At 41.7% G+C, this 20105-nt stretch overlaps 1 pseudogene; it reads right to left on the bottom strand.

The window, feature by feature from the left end:
• Positions 1-4786: 4786 nt before the first annotated feature.
• On the bottom strand, positions 4787-4905 carry LOC131275714 (5S ribosomal RNA; annotated as a pseudogene).
• Between the last annotated feature and the right edge of the window lie 15200 nt (positions 4906-20105).

Here is a 20105-nt window from a genome sequence, read left to right as displayed (position 1 = left end):
CTCTTAAAATAATCATGGGTTTAAAAAATTTCAAGATTTAGAAAATAAAAAAACAAAAACTCAAAATACCAAAACTTTGGGATGCAATAAAAGCAATACTCAGGGTGAATGTGTGGCTATTAATGTGTGTTTTAAAAAAGACAAAGATCTCAGATTAACAATCTTAATTTACATCTTGAGGAAATAGAAAAACAAGAGCAAAGTAAACAAGTACAGGATCAAAATCCATCACCAGAAAAAAAAATTATAGACTACTTTTCCTTATGAATAGAGATGAAATATCCTTAAAAATACTAGCAAAACAAATCCAAAAGCATATTAAGTGGGAGTCATGCCAAGAATGCAATGCAAATCTTGTTCAACATATAATAACCAATCATTTTAACACATTACATAAATAGAATGAAGGAAAAAAATCCACACAATTGTGGCAATAGTTGCTGAAAAATCATTCAACCAAATAAAGGAGAAGGAAATTTTTCAACATGATAAAGGCCATTTGTGAAAAAACTACAACGAACATCATACTCGATAGTAAAAGACTGAAAACTTTCCCTCTAAGATAAGGAACAAGACAAGTATGCCCACTTGTCTTAATTCACCACTGTTCTTCCATAGTCTGTTAGAAGTTCTGGCCTGAGCAATTAGGCAAGAAAAAGAAGCTAAAAAATAAAATTGGAAGGTAGAAACAAACTATCTCTATTTGCATATGACATGATCTGATATTCCAAAGGAATCCACAAGACAACTACTAGAACTAATAAATGAATTCAGCAACATGCAAAAATTATGTCCCTAAACACTAGCAATGAATAATCTGAAAAGGAAAATAAGAAATTAATTCCCTTTATAATAATACCTAAACCTGGAGTTCTTAACCAGAGGTCCATGAGCTTGAATTGAAATTCAAAAAAAAAAACCATAATTCTTGTGGGGACATGTTGGTGTGGGTGTGATATTTTTATTCAATAATACACAGTATAGTATAGGTTTAGTAAGGGATCTATAGTTTTCACCTGACTGGCAAAGGGGTCCATGGAACAAAAAGTTTACAAACCCCTAATCTAAAAGAATATTATATCTAGGAATAAGTTTAACCAAGGACACTAACAATTTGTATACTGAAAACTATAAATACTCCCAAATTAACAAGGACCCAATTAAATGGCAAGACATCCCATGGATTGGAGGAATTAACACATTGATAATGTGTCAATTGTTACCCAATGAAATACCTACTAAAATTCCAACAGCATTTTATGTAGAAATAGAAAAAGTGATCCTCAATTTATATGGAACTGCAAGAGACCTGGAATAGTCAAAACAGTCAAATAGTATGACAAAATGACAGTAATCAAAAAAGTATGGTAATGGTACAAAGATAGACAAATTAAATCAGTGAACAGAATTTAAGTCTGAAAGTAGACACATATATCTATCATAATTTGATTTTTGACAAGGATGCTAGATACATGTAGTGGGGAAAGAATATTATCTTCAACATACAGTATGGGGAAATTTGGATATCCACATGCAGATGCCTGTAATTAGACCCCTACCTCACACCATTTAAAAAAACCAATTCAAACTGGATCAAAGACCTAAATATGAGGACTAAAACTATAAAACTCATAGAAGATAAATTAGATGCAAATCTTTATGAAATGGCATTTGGCAATGGATTCTTAGATACGATACCATAATGCACATGAAACAGAAGGAAAAATAGATAATGTGATTTCATCAAAGTTAAAAGCTTTTGCACATCAAAGGAAGTTATCAAGAAAGTGAAAAGACAACCTACAGAATGGGGGAAAATAATTGGAAACCATATATTGGATAAAGGCTTAATATCACAAAAATATATAGAATGGTTGCCATGCAATAACAAAAAGACAAACTGCAATTTAAAATGGGCAAAAGACTTGAATAGTTATTTATCCAAAGAGGATATATAAATGTCCAATAAACACAAGAAAAAATGCTCAAAATCATTAGCCTTTAGGAAAATGCAAATTAAAATCAAAGTGAAGTGCCACTTGACACCATTTATTATTTTAAAAACTGAAAATAAGTGTTGGAGAGGATGCAGAGAAATTGGAATCCTGGTTCCTTGTTGGTGGGAATGTAAAATGTGCAACCACTGTAGAAAGCAATATGGTAGTTTCTCAAAAAGGTAAATATACACACAATCACCATTTGACCTGACAATCCCACTTCTAGGTACTTTTAGTTATAAACACAAATAGAGTGAAAACAGGGTTGCAAATTTGTGCACCAGTGGTTTACAGCAGCATTAGTCACAATAGCCAAAGGCTGGAATCAACCCGAATCCATCAACAAATGAATGGATAAACAAAATGTGGTACGTACATGCAAAAAAGGCCTGGGCCAGCCTTTCAGCCCGCCGCCACCGCCCGCCACTCTGGCCTCGAGCCCCACCTCCCCCGCACGCCACTGGCTCCCGGGACCCCGGCCGCTCGCCTGCCCACACGTCACCGGCACCTGCTCCGCCCTCGGGCCCACGGCGCGGCTCCCGCGCCACCGACGGCTCAGTCCGTGGACGGCGCCCTGCGGACCCCCGACCGCCACGCGCACCCCTGGTGCCAGGCCAACCGGCCCACGACTCTCCCGCAGCGACCCGCCTCAGGCGCGAGCGCCGGCGCCCCCTGCCGGCCGGCCCTGCCTCACCACCCCGCGCCCGGGCCAAGCACCTGCCACCACGCCCAGCCGGCGCCCCTGAGCCGGTACCGCCCCGGCCCAGGAGGCGGGGCCAACCCCAGTCCCGGCCTGCCGCCCACGCGCCCGCACGCCTCCGGCCCCCCCCACACACACACACACGCGCACACGCCCCCACCCCGCACGCCTTAGCCCCGGAGCTCGGGCCCTGGGCCCTCGGCCATCGCAGCGGGTCCTCGCATCCAGAACTCGCGCTCCCGGCCACGCGCAGGGCTCTGCCCTCGGCACTCGGGGCCGCCCCCAGGAGCCACGCCCACCCGGAGGGCGGGGGTCGCCCCGCACGCCGCCCGGCCTTGACGCCACACAGCCGCGCCCTGCGCGGGAGCGGCCGCTCTCCTTTGGAGCGTCGGCCACCAGCCGGCGTCGGATGCGGGCGGCCGCGCTGGCTGCAAACGCCGACCGCGGGGCCAGGCGGAAAGCGGCAGGTGGCCGGATCGGGGCCAGGCTGTCCGCAGGCCTGCGCAGCTGGGGCCAGAGCAGAGGCCCTTGCACCTGGCACCGGGGGCTGCCCAGCCGCAGCGGGAGGCCCCGAGGCGCACGCAGCGGAAGCGCCCCCGGGCCGCGGCGGTGGGCGTGGCCTCGGTGCCCGCGCACCTGCGCCTGGGCCCTGCCGGGCTGCCGTGGGCACTGGCCTCTCCTCGCAGAGGCCCTGGGCCGCAGAGCTGGGGCCCCGGCCCCCTGCCTTGCCACCCCGAGCCCCTCCAGGCGTCCCGGCCGCAGCCGGCCTAGGCCTCGCTGTCGCCAGCGCCTGCTGACGGCGGAGCTCGCCCAGCTCCTGCAGATGCGCCTGGCGGGAGGCGAGGGCGACACGGCCGCCCGCTCGGCCAGACCTTCCAGAAGGCGCCTGGGTGCTTGCCGCCGGCGGGAGGGACACTTGCAACCCGCGCCGCGCGCCCCGTGGGGGAGATCCCCTCGGGAGGCCGCTTCCTTCAGGTCTCCCGCTAGCGAGACCCGGCCTCCGCACACCTGCCCGCCGCCAGTGACACTCTGGACCGCGGGGCCTCGGTCTCCCAGCCGCGAGCCCAACTGGACGCGGAGCCGGGCTGCCAGGACCAGCGCCTCTGCTCGCCATGCCCTCGTGTGCCCTCGTGCCCCGAGCACAGATCCCGGCCCACGGGCCAGGCCCCGGGCTGCTGCTGGGGCCAGAGGGGCACGGGCCAGAGGCCTCGCGGGCAGCGGACCGGCGGGTGTCCTCCGGGCAGGGCAGGGAGCTCTGGCCCGAGCGGGCCCGGGAGGCGGGTGCTGGTGCTTGGGCTGGACCAGGTGGGGAAGGCACCGGCCCGGGACCCGGGCTCAGCCAGGTGGGTCCCGGGATCAGCCAGGTGGCCCCCGGTCTGCCTCCGCCGCCGCCGGCGGTGTGTCCAGGCACCTTGGGCTCTGAATGCCGCCAGCCCCTTGCGGGAGGAGCGATGGGCCGCGGGCACACGTGCCGGTGTGCGTGCGTGCGTGCGCCTGTGTGTCTGCTTCGCGGGCTCCGGACCGTGTCCCGTTGGTCGGCACAGGGGTACCGACCGCACTGGCTGAGGGAGAGCGCCGCCCGCTTTCCCGCTGCCCGAGGGGCCAGGGGATGTGGGTGGTTGGTTAGGTGGGGCCTGTCTCCTGGGCTCAGGGGGCCACGGGAAGTCTGTGGCATGGGGCCCATGGGCGTGGTGCCAAAGCAAGGCGGGGAAAGGCGAGAAGGGGCAGGCCCTGTGTGCACGGTTACAGGGCATGGGCCGGAGGAAGGGCCGGCCGGACGCCGACAGGTCTAGCGGTCCTGGGTTCTTGGGCCCAGGCGCAGTGGGCGCGGGCCCCCGCGGTCCCCAGCCACATGTGGGTTGGTGCGGGACTGCGAGCTCCAAGGAAGGGCTGGGTGGCCGCCGCCTGCGTGGCTGCCTGCGTGGCTGCGCCGCCAGGGAAGGGCGCGCGCGGGTTGGGGTTGGGGCCGGGGGCCGGGGGCCGGGGCCGGGGCCGGGGGCCTGCATACCTGGCGCTGAGGGCGGCGGGAAGCCGGGCTCGGGGCTAGCAAAAGGAGGGCGAGCGAGAGGGAGGGGACGGCGCGTGGCAAAAGCCAGAGCACCGGGTATTCCCAGGCGGTCTCCCATGCAAGCACTAAGCAGGCCCGACCCTGCTTAGCTTCCAAGATCAGAGGAGATGGGGCGCGTTCAGGGTGGTATGGCCGTCGATGCTGGCTGCTGCTGGTGGCAGCCTCAAGAGCCTGCTGCGCCCCAGCTGCGCTGCCAGCCGCCAGCCTTCCGCTCCCGCCCCAGTTATTACAGTATGCTCCGCTTGAAACATTTAGCAGTATTACACGGACTAGTAGAAAAAAAATTCTTAATTGATATATTTGTTGATGGAAAGCCATAGAAAAATGAAGTTATGAAATATTCTTTCCTACAGAAGAACCTTGAAAACATTATGTTCAGTGAAATAAGTAAGGCTCATGAGCACAAAAATTGTGTGGTATCACTGCCACATCATGTCTAAAAGTAACAAATTCACAGAGATAGCAAGCAAATTACAGGTTACTGGGGAAGGGGGAGAGGGGCATATTGACAGGAGAGAAAGGAAGGAGTATGTTTTAAATTTTTTTAATTTAAGAAAGAGTTTAAAAAAAGTGAGATTAATATTAATATTTTGTTTAATCCCATGTATGCAAAATAGTGTCCTCTCCATCTCTGATTAATATTGAACATGTATTGAGAAATTTTAACTTCTCAATTTCATGTCATTGAACTTTCTTATGTATTTAGACTTACATTTTAATTCAAGCATTAACGTTTTTTTCTTCTTTATTTTCTTTTTAAATGCTATATTAAAAAAATATGAGTTCCCCATATACCCCCACCCCCCCATCCACTCCTCCCACATCAACAACCTCTTCCATCATTGTGACACATTCACTGCACCTGGTGAATCATTTTGGAGCACTGCTGCTCCACATGGAAAGTAGTCTCCATTGTAGTCTACACTCTCCCCCAGTCCACCCAGTGGGCCATGACAGGACACACAATGTCCAGCATCTGCCCCTACAGCACCACCCAGGACAACTCCAAATCCTGAAAATGCCCCCACATCATATCTCTTCTTGTCTCTCCCTACCATCAGCAGCTACTGTGGCCACTTTCTCCACATCAATACTACAATTTCTTCCCTTACTAATCACAATAGTTCCCCAGCAGAACACCATTAAGTCCACTCTAATCCATACTCTATTTCTCCATCCTGTGGACCCTGGGATGGTTATGTTCAGTCCCCCTCTACATCAAGAGTGGGCTTAGATTCCACATGGATGATGGATGCAATTCTCCTGCTTGCAGTTGTAGGCACTCTTGGTTCCCTGCTGTGGTGGTTGACCTTCTTCACCTCCCTGTTAGCTGGCCAGGGTAAGCCCAATAAACCAGAGGGTAGGAGTTGCAAGTCTGCTGAAGTTCAGGGCCTGGCTGTCACATGGACAGTCCAGAGATTCAGGTGTCCTGAGTATACACCAACCCAAACGCCAACCACAGGTCTGGTAAAAGTCACAGAAGACGCATGTGTAGAAAGTTCATATCTGAGTCCAACTCCATCACACTCAGGAACACAAACTCCAAAGTAGGACCAACTGACATGGCACCGAACTCCAGAGCCATCTGCCATGACCACAGAACCTGTAGGTCTCTGTAGGCCTCAACCAGTACCTGGGTTTCTATCTACTTTGGCTGTCTCTGGTACCCTGCTGAGGCATGCATAAGCATTACCCCTCTGATGACTTCCTGACTCTTTTTTGGAGATTCACAGTCATATAAACTCATTTGCCCTTTCCATTTCCCCCTTTTATCCAAAGTCAAAAAGCAGTTTTTAACACCTGATCTTAATGAAGGCTGAGATATTCTGCTGTTCTGAGTTGACCCTTTTATTCAAGGTCCTTTTCTAGTTACGTCATCAGCTGATGCTTGGTAGTAATCCCTCGGGACCAGGGAGGCTCATCCCCTGGAGTCATGTCCCACCCTAGGGGAAAGGTAATGCATTTACATGCTGAATTTGGCTTAGAGAGTAGCCACATTTTGAGCAACATGGAGGCTCTCAGGAGGTAACTCTTAGGCACCCTGCAGTTATATAGTCCTGTCAAAGCAATAAAATGGGGTTAAAAAGAACAAACATATTGCTTCAGTTTCTAAATTTAAGATTAAAATTAAATTAAAACCTAAATTCCTAGTTACACCAGCTTCATGCCAAGTGCTCAGTAGTCACATGAAGCTGGGGTCTACCCCATGATTGGTGCAGCTATGCATGCTTCAAATGCACTCCCAAGGTCAGGGAGTATTTTTTCTCCTGACTGGGGATGAGCATCCAATCTGTGTGCTCATGCCAGGTTCTGTCCTCTAAGGACACTTGAGTGTAGCTTAATACTCTGCTGTCTCTATCCTGAAGTTCATAACTTCTTTTTTATCAAGGTGCCATGCATTTTAATTTTTCACTGGGCCCTGGAAATTATGTATCTGGTCCTTTGCCCAGCATGAGTCTAGTGGCCTTGCACTTCTGCTAGCAATTACATCTAAGTCTACGATGTAAAGATGATGTAATTTTTCCATAAAAACTCCTTCAAGAGAGATTCAGTTCAAGTTGCAGCAAATGGAACTGAGAAGCATAAATTCCAAAGAGGTTGTTGTTTTAAGCTAGTGCTTCTTTGGGGTGGTTTATCATGCAAAGGAGGACTATTTCTTTTTAAGGAATGCTGCCTTTGGGAAAAAAGAATGCTTTTAAAAAAATCAGTTCAGTGAAAGTCCAATACCATATCACCACACACTTCTCATTTATCCTTTTAAGTATCTTTTTCAAAAATCAGTAATGACTTGAGTTACAAATAAGCATTCTCTTTTTTCTCCTTTAATTATCTTTCTCCATCTTTCTGTGACTATTCACTTGCATAATATTAAGAATCTTTAACTAATAGCTAATCTATCGCAAAGGCATATTGCTTTCTGATCAATTTGTTCTGGTGCTAATCTTTATAATTATAGAAAGCATTACCATAATTTTTTTAGTTTAGTTATTATTTGGCCTTGTAAATTCTATCAATCGATGTTAAATGTTCCCCCAGACAATTGGAAAGAATCTCTTTTTGGTATTTCTATCACAGCTATTGATTTATGAATTAATAGAAGGGTTTTTCTCTACTGTGCTTTTTAAAAAAGTCCTTAATACCTGCATTTATCTATATAATTTGTTGCACAGATATTTTCTTTTTTTATGTAAAATTTATTGAAGTATAACATTCATAATGAGCATACGTAAACAGTAAGTGTATAGGAACAGTTGTGAACTTACAATAAAAACAAGTGTATCATCATAAAGGGCTCCCATAAATCAGCCCACCCCCAGTAGCTTGCATGGTTGTGAAACATTCATTTCACAATGAACTATGAAAGAGTATTGCCAAAATAATTCTTATAGCCCATATCTTACATTTGGTATATTTCCCCCCAACCCATCTGTTTATTAACACCCTGTATTAGCATTATCTATTTGTTATAGTTCATGAGGAAACATTGTTATATTTGTTCTGTTAACTACAGTCCATCTTCCACCACAGTATTCATTGTGTTACACAGTCCCATGCTTTGTACAACCCATTCAAAGTGTACCCTCAGAGGATCTCATTTTCCTCACAGAGTTGTGCTGTCATTACCTCAGCCAATTTCTGAACATTTTCATAACTCCAAAAGGAAGGCTCACAAGACCCCCTTATAACCCCTATAGTTGTCCCTTAGAATTGAAATAATATCTTCTTACCATTGCTGTAAAATAGCACATTACACTTAGCTATCGTTCATAAGTTATATTAGCTGTAATTTTCCTGTGTTTCACCATATTTTTAACACTTTGTAAAAGAGCATTCTTATATTTATATTATTAAAACTAATCTTCATCCACCACCAAATCATTTATACATTCCTTGGATTATCACCTAAATTACTTTCTTTTGACATTTATGTCCAAAGAAGACCTCTTACAGGCACAATCACATTTATAAATCAGCAGTGTTTGTTATACTAGCTATAATGTGTTCTGATCAACTCTATTCATTTCCTCACTTTTACAATAAACCTTATGAAAAATTCTACACACATAAGCATCAGCTCCCATTCTTAACCAACATTCTATTTCCTGGTAACCTATAGTCTAAAGTTTCCCTCCATGAGTTTGCACATCATATTTAGTTCATACTAGTGATACCATACATTATTTGTCCTTTTGTGTCTGGCTTATTTCACTCAATATAATGCCCACAGGGTTCATTCATGTTGTCATATACATATTGATTTCATTTCTTCTTATTGTTGAATAGTATTCCCTTGTATGGATACACCACATTTTCTTATCCATTCATCAGTTGATGGGCAATTGGGCTAATTCCATATTTTAGGAATTTTGAGTAATGCTGCTATGAACATCATTGTGCAAGTGTCAGTTCACATCCATGCTTTCAGTTCTTCTGAATATATTCCTAGTAATGGAATGCTGGATCATATGGCAGCTCTACATTTAGCTTCTTGAGGTTTCCCCAGTCTTCCACAGAGACTGCACCATTACACATTCCCACCAACAGTAAAGGAATGTTCCTAATACTCTACATCCTTTCCAGCACTTGTACTTCTCTGACTTTTTTCAAATGGTCACTCTATAAGGTGTAAAATGTTATTTCGTTGTAGTCTTGGTCAGCATTTCCCTAATAGCTAGTGAGGTTGAACATTTTTTTCATGTACTTTTTAATGTATTTATTCCCTCTTTGGAAAAATTTCTATTCAAGTCTTTTGCCTTTTATTTGTTTAGGTTATATTTCTTTTTTATTGTTGAATTTTGTGATCTCTCTATATAACATGGCTATCAAACCCTTATCAGGTATATGGTTTCCAAATATTTTCTCCCATTGAATAGGCTACCTTTTTACTTTCTTGACTCTTTTGAAGAACAAAAGTATTTAATTTTGAGGAGGTCCTACTTCTCTATTTTTTCATTTGTTGATTGTGCTTTGGGTGTAATGTTTAAGAAACTACCACCTACCATGAGATCTTTTTCTGGGACTTTTATGGTTGCAACCTCAATATTTAAGTCCTTGATAAATTTTCATTAATTCTTCTTAAGGTATGAGATAGGGAGGCTCTTTCTTTCTTTTGGATATGGATATCCAGTTGTCCCAGCACCATTTTCTGAATAGACTGTTTTGGCCCAGTTGGGTGTGCTTGGCAGCCTTCTCAAATATCTCTTGACCATAGATGTAACGATCTATTTCTAAGTTCTTATTTGGGTTCCGTTGGTCAAAATGTCTATCTTCCTGCCCGTATGATGCTGTTTTTTCCATTGTAGCCAAATAATGTGAATTAAAGTGAGCATATAAGAGTCCTCCAACTTTGTTCTGTTTTAAGACATTTTTGACTACTCAGGGCCCCTTATTCCAAATAAATTAGCTAATTGACCTTTCCACTTTTGTAAAAAAAAAAAAGTGGGGCCTATTGGTATTTTGATTGGGATTACATTATCTCTGTAAATCAGTGTGGGTCAAATTGCCATCTTCACGATATTTAGTCTTCCAACACATGAACAAAGAATGCGCTTCCTTTAATTTACTTTTTGGTTTCTTTTAGCAATGCTTTGTAGTTTTCTGAATACAGGCCCTTTATGTCTTTAGTTAAGTTTATTTGAAATATTTGATTCTTTTACTTGTTATAAATGGATTTTTTCTGACTTCTTCCTCACATTGCTCAGCAGCAGCATATAGAAAGACTTCTAATTTTTGCATATTAATCTCGTATCCCACTACTTTGCTGAACTTGCTATTAAATTGAATGCATATGCTGAGGATTTATATAGGAGCCTATCATCAATAAATAGTGAAAATTTTACTTCTTCCTTCTTATATGGGTGCCTTTTATTTCTTCATCTTGCCTAATAGTTCTAGGTAGAACTTCTAGCAAAATATTGAATAACAGTCATGATAGTGAGCATCCTTGTCTTGTTCCCAATCTCAGCAAGAAAGTGCTCCTTCATCATTGAGCTCAAGCTAGCTGTGAGTTTTTCATATATGCACTATATCATATTGAGAAGGCTTCCTTCTATTCCTATCTTTTGGAGAGATTTGTCAAGAAAGAATGCTGTATTTTGTCAAATGCCTTCTCTGCATCATTGAAAAGGATTATGTGATTTTTCTTCAATTTATTAATGTGGTTTTTTATGCTAATTGATTTTCTTGTGTTGAACCACCCTTGCATGCCTGGAATAAAAACCACTTGAAGGTGGTATATAATGGTGGTAATGTGCTTTTGGATTTGGTTTGCAAGTATTTTTTTGAGGATTTTTGCATCTAAACACATTAGAGAAATTGGTCTATAAATTTCATTTTTTTTGTATTAACTTTATCTGGTTTGGTTATTAAGGTGATGGTGGTTTCATAGAATTAGTCTGATAAGTATTCCTTCCTATTCAATTTTTTGGGAGAGCTTGAGCAGAATTGGTACTAGTTCATCTTTGGGTGATTGGTAAAATTCACCTGTGAAGTCATCTTGTCCTGAACACTTCAGTTTGGAGAGGTTTTAGATGGCTGTTTCAGTCTCTTGTGATTTGTTTTTTGAGGTCTTCTGTGTCTTCTAGGATCTGAGTAGTTTGTTCCTGTATATCTAGGAACTTGTCCATTTCATCTCCATTGTCTGTTGGTATTTAGTTGTTCATAGTACCCTTTCATGATCTCTCTTATTACTGCCGTGTCAATGCATCTTCTCTCTCTTTTTCTTTGTCATTCTAGCTAATGGTTTGTCAATTTTGTTTATCTTATAGAAGAACCAATGTTTGGATTTGTTGATTCTCTCTTGTTTTGTTTGTTTTTTTAATTTAATTTATTTCTGCTTTGGTCTTTATTGTTTATTTCCTTTGACTTTGTTCTTTTTTTTAGTTCCTAAAAGTGTAGAATTAGGACTTCATTTCAGCTCTTTCTTCTTTAATGTAAGCATTAAATCCTGTAAATTTCCCTCTCAGCACTATTTTGCTCTATCCCATAGGTTTTGATATGCTCTGTTCCCATTTTTTATTCATCTTGAGATATTTACTGAGTTTTCTTGCAATTTCTTCTTTGACTCACTGATTATTTAAAAGTTTGTTGTTTAATTTCCATATATTTACGAATTTTCCCTGTTCCTATCCACTATTGATTTCCAGCATCATTCCACTATGATCAGAGAAAGTGTTTTGTATAATTTCAATCTTTTTAAGTTTATTGAGGCCTGTCTTGTAAGCCATCAAATGGTCTATCAAGGAGAAAGATCCATGAGTATTTGCAAAGAACATATATCCTACTGTTTGAGACGTAATGCTCTGTAAATGTCTGTTAGGTCAAGTTCATTTATCACAGTATTCTAGCTTTCAGTTTCCTTATTTATCCTCTGTTCAGACTTTCTATCCAATGCCGATAATAGTGTATTGACGTCTCCAACTATTATTTCAGAAAAATGTATTTCTCCCTTCAGTTTTGCCAGAGTGTATTTCATGCCTCTTGGGGCACCCAGGTTAGATGCATAAATATGTATTATAGTTATTTCTTCTTGGTGAATGATCCTTTTATTAATATGTAGTGATCTTCTTCATCTCTTATAACAGTTTTGCATTTAATATTTTGTCAAATATTCTCTTATACCAGTTTTGTAATTCAAATTTTGTCAAATATTACTATCACTAATCCAGATCTTTTTTTTTTATTACTATTTCTATGGAATATCTTTTTCCAACCGTTCACTTTCAACCTGATTGTGTTTTTACATGTGAGGTGAGTCGCGTGGGTCTTTTTTATCATTTCTGTGAGTCTATGTCTTTTGATTGGGGATTTCAATCCATTAATGTTCAATGTTATTATAATAAAGACATTACTTAACTTCATCCATTTTATCCTTTGACTTTCTGTTGTCATATCTGACTATTGTTTGTCTTTTTACCCTTTAATTTATCCTTCCAAATAGTCTTCATTTCTACAATCTTCTCCAAGTCTCTCTGCCTTGTCTTTTCCTTTCAGGCTGTAGCATCCTTTAGTACCTCTTGTAAATCTGGTCTTTCGGTAAGATATTCCCTCAGTTTTTATTCATCTTTGAAGATTTTAAACTCACCCTCATTTTTGAAGGACAGTAATTCTGGATAAAGATTTCTTGGCTGGCAGGTTTTCTCTTTCAGTACCTTAAATACATCATAGTACCTTCTTCTCACCTCCATGGTTTCTGATGAGACATAGGCACTTAGTCTTATTGAGCTTCCTTTGTATGTGATGCTTTGCTTCTCTCTTGCTGCTTTCAGAATTCTCTCTTTATCTCTAGTATTTGTTATTCTGAATAATATGTGTCTCAGTGCATGTCTATTTGAATTTTTTCTGTTTACAGTATGTTTTCTTTCTTGGATATTGATATTTATATCTTTCATAAGGGTTGGAAAGTCTTTTGTCATTATTTCCTTAAATATTCTTCTTCCTGCTTCTTTCCTTTTTTCTTTCCTTCTGGGCCACCAATAATATCTATGCTTGTGCATTTCATGTCATCATTCAATTTCCTGAGTTCCTGTTCAATTTTTTCCATTCAATTTTCTATCTGTTCTGTCTTCTAAAGTTCAGATTTTCTCTTCTCAGATTCACTTATTCATTCTTCTACCACTTCAAATTGGCTGTTCTATGCCTCAGATATATTTTTAACCTCATCCATTGTGTCTTTTTATATTCATTTCTTTAAAAATATTACATTCAAAAAATATGAATTCCCATTCAACCCCACTGCCCCCACCCCCCACTCCCCCCACAGCAATACTCTTTCCCAACATCATGACACATCCATTGCATTTGGTAAGTACATCTCTGGGCATCGCTGCACCACATGGTCAATGGTCCACATCATAGCCCATACTCTCCCATGTTCCATCCAGTAGGGCCCTGGGGGGATCTACAATGTCCCGTTATTGTCCGTTAAGCACCACCCAGGACAACTCCAAGTCCGGAAAATGACTCCACATGTCATCTCTTCCTCCTATTCCCCGCACCCAGCAGCCACCATGGCCACTTTTCCCACACGAATGCCACATTTTCCCTGTGGTCATTGGAGTGGTTGTGTTCATTGCACTACTATGTCAAGAGGGGGCTTAGATTCCACATGGATACTGGATGCAATCCTCCTGCTTTCAGTTGTAAGCACTCTAGGCTCCATGGTGTGGTGGTTGACATTCTTCAACTCCATGTTAGCTGAGTGGGGTAAATCCAATAAATCAGAGTGTAGGAGTTGAAGTCTGTTGAGGCTCAGGGCCTGGCTATCATATTGTCAGTCCAGAGATTCAAATCCCCTAGATATATCTTAAACCCCAGCACCAACTACAATTCCAATAAAGTAGCATGAAAGTCTTGTGAAAAGAGATCCCATCTGAACCCAGTTCCATCACACAGAAACACCAGCTCCAAAGAAGGGCCAACTGTCATGGCAGTGAACCCCATCTCCCATGACCATAGAATCCGTGGGTCTCTTTAGCCCTCAAAAGAACCAATACATGGGGTTGTATCTACTTTATCTGTCTCTGAGACTCTGCTCAGGTGTGCATAAGGGCAATCCTTCTGACAACCTCCAGACTCTTTTTTATAGATTCATAGCCATATAAACTCATTTCTCCTTTCCATTTCCCCCTTACATTAGGTCAAACAGCATTTTAAAGTCCTGTTATTATATGTAGACAGGGACATTCTGCTGGTCCGCATTGAACCTTTAATTCAAGGTCATTTTCTAGTTGCATCATCAGCTGGTATTTGGTAGTGATCCCTCGGTGCCAGGGAGGCTCATCCCCGGGTGTCATGTCCCACACTGTGGGGAATGCACTGCATCTACATGCTGAATTTGGCTTTGAGACTGGCCACATTTTAGTAACATGAAGGCTGTCAGGAGGAAACTCCCAGGCACAGTGCTGCTCTAGGCCTTGTTCTTATTTCAGGTGTATAGGCTCACAAGCATAGTCATTAGTATCAGGGGCTCACTGTTGGACCCTCATTCCTTCCTGGTTCTTACCGTTGCACCTGGGGGACTGATGCTGCTCCCCTAGGGACCACGACAGAGCAACCCCGGCCAGGAACCCAGTATCCCCCCCAGCTGTTGTTTTTAATTGTTTCCACTATGAGTATATCCAAACATTACCATGCACCCTGGACATATGCCCTGTATAACTCCCTGTCAACCATATATCGCCTGTCCATATTCCTCCGCCACCTTTGTTGAACCACTCTGTGATCCAAAACTTCCTGAAAAGCGAAGCTCAGTATAATGTCAGGTTCCCTTACTAGTAAAATGGAATATAGCCATGAGTTTAAAGGTTAGATCTAGAATACGTATTGATTTGGAAAAATTCTGCATCCTATCTTTTTCTTTTCTTTTTTCCTAATTATTGAGCTTCTCTTCACAAGAGCCTTAGATCACAGTAATTCATATATACAATATACAGTACTCCCACACATCCACACACCTTTTCCCTTCCACAGCGATAGTCTTATAACTTATTCATATCATATTTACTTAAACTGATGTACAGACTCTGAGACAATAGCTTTCAAACAAGGTGACATCTGTGCTTACATTGTGGTCCATACTTTAGGATATACAGTTTTCTAAATTTTTAGTTATCCTATGTTTTACATTATGGTTTACATTATTAGTCTGTCGTACCCTATATGTTTTTGGTGTAATATTACATGTTTTATATCCATCCTTGTGTACTCTCGTGAAACTCCTCTCTTACCCCCACATTTACCTTGGTTCCATCCATTCAACATCCATTTTCCCCTCCTCTTGGGGCCCACAGCGACAGCCAATCTCCATTTCCCGAGGAGCCACGTCCAGAGATACTTGCAACAGTGTTCAGGGCCTGACTTGCTCAACTGCCCTAATGCCCTGGGAGCCACCCTTTCTCTCAAGAGATACAGTTCCCTCTATTTGACGGCATTAGTCCTCCCCAGGATGTGGGGCCACCCCCACTCTCACTACTTGTGTCTCTATCCAATGGTACAACCCACCCTGGCAAAATGAGCATTCAGACATTCCCCAGGAGTCCATCCCGCATCAGACCATCCCCACTGAGCATCCTAAACAGGTAACCCTCCTAATTATATTTTGATACGATTTTCTCAGCATTTTACTCTCAACCAACACCTGACACTCTCCTATGTTCGTATGTTGCCCCTCCCTCCCCCCAATGTTTTGGGTAATATTACCCATCCGCCCCTCCCCAGCCCCCTCAACCACGCAAATCCCCACCCAAAGGCAACCCCTTGCCCCCATTTTATCTCTTCTTTGTGCTCATACTTACCGCCAGCTCATCATAGATTCCACCCCTGCAGACGTCGGCTCATATCCCTCCTCCACCCCCGATTTCCTGTAAGCCTATCTTCCAGTCTCTAGCTCTCTGAGGCAGCTTGCTTATTTCATATCATTGAGGTCATGTAGTATTTGTCCTTCAATGCCTGGGTTGCTTCACTCAACATAAGGTTCTCAAGATTCATCCATGTTATCATGTGTGTTTGTAGTGTATTTGTTCTTACAGCCGAGTAGTATTCCATTGTATGTATATACCACATTTTATTGATCCACTCATCTGTTGATGGGCATTTGGGTTGATTCCAACTTTTGGCAATTGTGAACAATGCTGCTATGAACATTAGTGTACATATATCGGTTTGTGTCCTTGTTTTCAGTTCTGCTGGGTATAAACCCAGCAGTATTATTGCTGGGTCATATGGCAAATCTATGGTTAGTTTTTTGAGAAACTGCCAAACTGTCCTCCAGAATGGTTGGATCCTTCTGCATTCCCATCAGCAGTTCCCCTTTTTTCACATCCTCTCCAGCATTTGTATTCTTCTGTTTTTTTCATAGCTGCCAATCTTATGGGAGTAAGATGGTATCTCATTGTAGTTTTGATTTGCATTTCCCTGATAGCTAGAGATTTGGAGCATTTTTTTCATGTGCTTTTTAGCCATTTGTATTTCTTCTCTGGAGAAGTGTCTGTTTAAATCTTTTTCCCATTTTTTTAAATGGGTTGTTTATCTTTTTATTTTCAAGATATAGGAGTTCTTTATATATGCAAGTTATAAGTCTCTTATCAGATATATGGTTGCCAAATATTTTCTCCCATTGTGTGGGTTCCCTTTTTACTTTCTTGACAAACTCCTTTGAGGTGCAGAAGGCTTTAATTTTGAGGAAGTCCCATGTATCTATTTGTTCTTTTGCTGCTCGTGCTTTTGGTGTGATATTCATGAAGCCATTTCCTATTACAAGATCCTGTAGATGTTTCCCTACACTGCTTTCCAAGGTCTTTATGGTCTTGGCTCTTATATTTAGGTCTTTGATCCATCTTGAGTTGATCTTTGTATAACGTGTGAGATGGTAGTCCTCTTTCATTCTTCTACATATGGATATCCAGTTCTCCAGGCACCATTTGTTGAATAGGCCATTCTCTCCCAGTTGAGAGGGTTTGGTGGCTTTATCGAACATTATATGGCTATATATATGAGGTTCTATATCAGAACTTTCAATTCAATTCCATTGGTCTGTGTGCCTCTCCTTATGCCAATACCATGCTGTTTTCACTACTGTAGCTTTGTAGTATGTTTTGAAGTCAGGTAGTGTGATTCCTCCAATTTCGTTTTTCTTTTTCAATATGTCTTTGGCTATTCGGGGCCTCTTTCCTTTCCAAATAAATTTCATAGTTAGTTTTTCGAGTTCCTTAAAGAAGGCTGTGTTGATTTTTGTTGGGATTGCATTGAATGTGTAGATCAGCTTTGGTAGGATAGACATCTTAATAATATTTAGTCTTCCTATCCATGAACAGGGAATATTCTTCCATTTATTTAGGTCTTCTTTGATTTCCTTGAAGAGTCTTGTATAGTTCCTGGTGTATAAGTTTTTCACATCTTTAGTTAAATTTATTCCTAAGTATTTGATTTTTTAATTTACTATTGTGAATGGTATTTGTTTCTTGATTTCCTCCTGATCTTGCTCATTATTGGTGTACAGAAATGCTACTGATTTTTGCGCATTGATCTTATAACCTGTGAATTTACTAAACTCATTTATGAGTTCTAGAAGCTTTGTTGTAGACCTCTCAGGGTTTCCTATGTATAGGATCATGTCATCTGCAAATAATGAAATTTTGACTTCTTCCTTTCCAATTTGAATGCCTTTTATATCTGGTTCTTGCCTCAGTGCTCGAGCAAGTACTTCTAAGACAATGTTAAATAGAAGGGAAGACAATGGGCATCCTTGTCTTGTTCCTGACTTTAGAGGGAAGGATTTTAGGATTTCTCCATTGTCAACAATGTTGTCTGTAGGTTTTTCATATATACTCTTTATCATGTTCAAAAAATTTCCTTGTTTTCCAATCTTTTGGAGTGTTTTTATTAAGAAAGTGTGCTGTATTTTGTCAAATGCTTTTTCTGCATCTATAGATATAATCAAGTGATTTTTTTCCTTTAATCTGTTTATATGGTGTAATACATTGATTGATTTTCTTATGTTGAACCATCCTTGCATACCCGGAATAAATCCCACTTGGTTGTGGTGTATAATTCGTTCAATGTGCTGTTGAATACGATTAGCAAGTATTTTGTTAAGTATTTTTGCATCTAGGTTCATTAGAGAAATTGGTCTGTAGTTTTTCTTTCTTCGTTGTCTTTGTTTGGCTTTGGTACTAGGGTAATGTTGGCATCATAGAAGGAGTTAGGCAATGTTCCTTCTGTTTCGATTTTTTGGAAGAGTTTCAGCAGGATTGGTGTTAGTTCTTTCTGGAATGTTTTGTAGAATTCACCTGTGAAGCCGTCTGGCCCTGGGCTCTTCTTAGTTGGGAGGTTTTTAATGACAGATTCTATCTCTTTACTTGTTATTGGTTTGTTGAGATCATCAATTTCTTCTTTGATCTATATGGGCTGCTTATGTGTTTCTAGGAATTTGTCCATTTCCTCTGAATTGTCATTTTTGTTGGAATAGTTTTTCAATGTATCCTCTTATGATAGACTTTATTTCAGTGGGGTCAGTGGTGATATCTCCTTTCTCATTTCTTAGTTTGTGTATTTGCTTCATCTCTCTTTTTTCTTTGTTAGTCTCGCTAAAGGTTTCTCAATTTTGTTGATCTTCTCAAAAAACCAGCTCTTGGTCTTGTTTATCTTTTCAAGTGCTTTCTTATTTTCTATTTCATTTAGTTCCGCTCTTATCTTTGTTATTTCCTTCCTTCTTCTTCCTGTTGGATTACTTTGTTGTTTTTTTTCTAATTCCTTCAAAGGTGCAGTTAGTTCTTCAATTTTTGCTTTCTTCTTTTTTGATATATGAATTTATGGCTATAAATTTCCCTCTCAGTACTGCTTTTCCTGCGTCCCATAAATTTTGGTATGTTGTGTTATCATTAACATTTGTTTCAAGGTTGTGATTGATTTCTTTTGAGATTTCCTCTTTGACCCACTGTTTTTCTAAGAGTGTGCTGTTTAATTTCCAAATCGTGGTGTGAAATCTGGGCCTCTGTCCCTTGCAAATTTCCAGCTTCACTCCACTGTGGTCAGAGATATTCTTTTGTATGATTTCAATCTTTCTGAAATCATTAAGCCTTTCTTTGTGGCCTCGCATATGGTCTATTTTGGAGAATGATCCATGTGTGCTTGAGAAAAATGTATATCCTGCTGTGTTTGGGTGTAATGATCTATATATGTCTATTAGATTCAGCTCCTCTAATATACTGTTCAAAGGTTTTCTTTCCTTAGTGATTCTCTTTTGAGATGTTCTGTCAAGAGTTGATAGTGGTGTATTAAAATCCCCCACTATAATTGTAGATGCATCTATTCTTTCTCTTAGTTTTTCCAGCATTTGCCTCATGTATTTAGAGGCGCCCTTGTTAGGAGCATAAATATTTATGATTGTTTGATCTTCTTGACTGATTGTCCCTTTCACTAAAATGTAGTATCCTTCTTTGTTTCTCACAATTGTTTTTCATTTAAAGTCTATTTTGTCTGATATTAACATAGCTACTCCTGCCTTTTTTTGGTTATTGTTTGCTTGTATGATTGTTTTCCAGCCATTCATTTTCAACCTCCATGAGTCTCTGGGTCTAAGATGTGTCTCTTGTAGACATCATATAGATGGGTCATATTTCCTTATCCAATGTCTCAGTCTGAATCTTTTGATAGGTGAGTTTAATCTGTTGACATTCAGAGTTATTACTTTCAAGGAATTATTTGTGTTAGCCATATTTTGATTGGAGTTGTGTTTGTCATATTTTGTTTGCTTTTTTTTCCTTCTTTTTTTGTCCTTTTTGTTGCTCTTACACTCTCCTCCAACTCTGCCTGTCCTGTTTTTTCCTTTCTTCCTGCAGAA

Source organism: Dasypus novemcinctus, chromosome 23 (assembly GCF_030445035.2).
Source record: "Dasypus novemcinctus isolate mDasNov1 chromosome 23, mDasNov1.1.hap2, whole genome shotgun sequence".
Lineage (NCBI taxonomy): Eukaryota > Metazoa > Chordata > Mammalia > Cingulata > Dasypodidae > Dasypus > Dasypus novemcinctus.
Note: the sequence above shows the minus strand (reverse complement) of the source record. Positions and strands in the feature narration are given on the sequence as shown.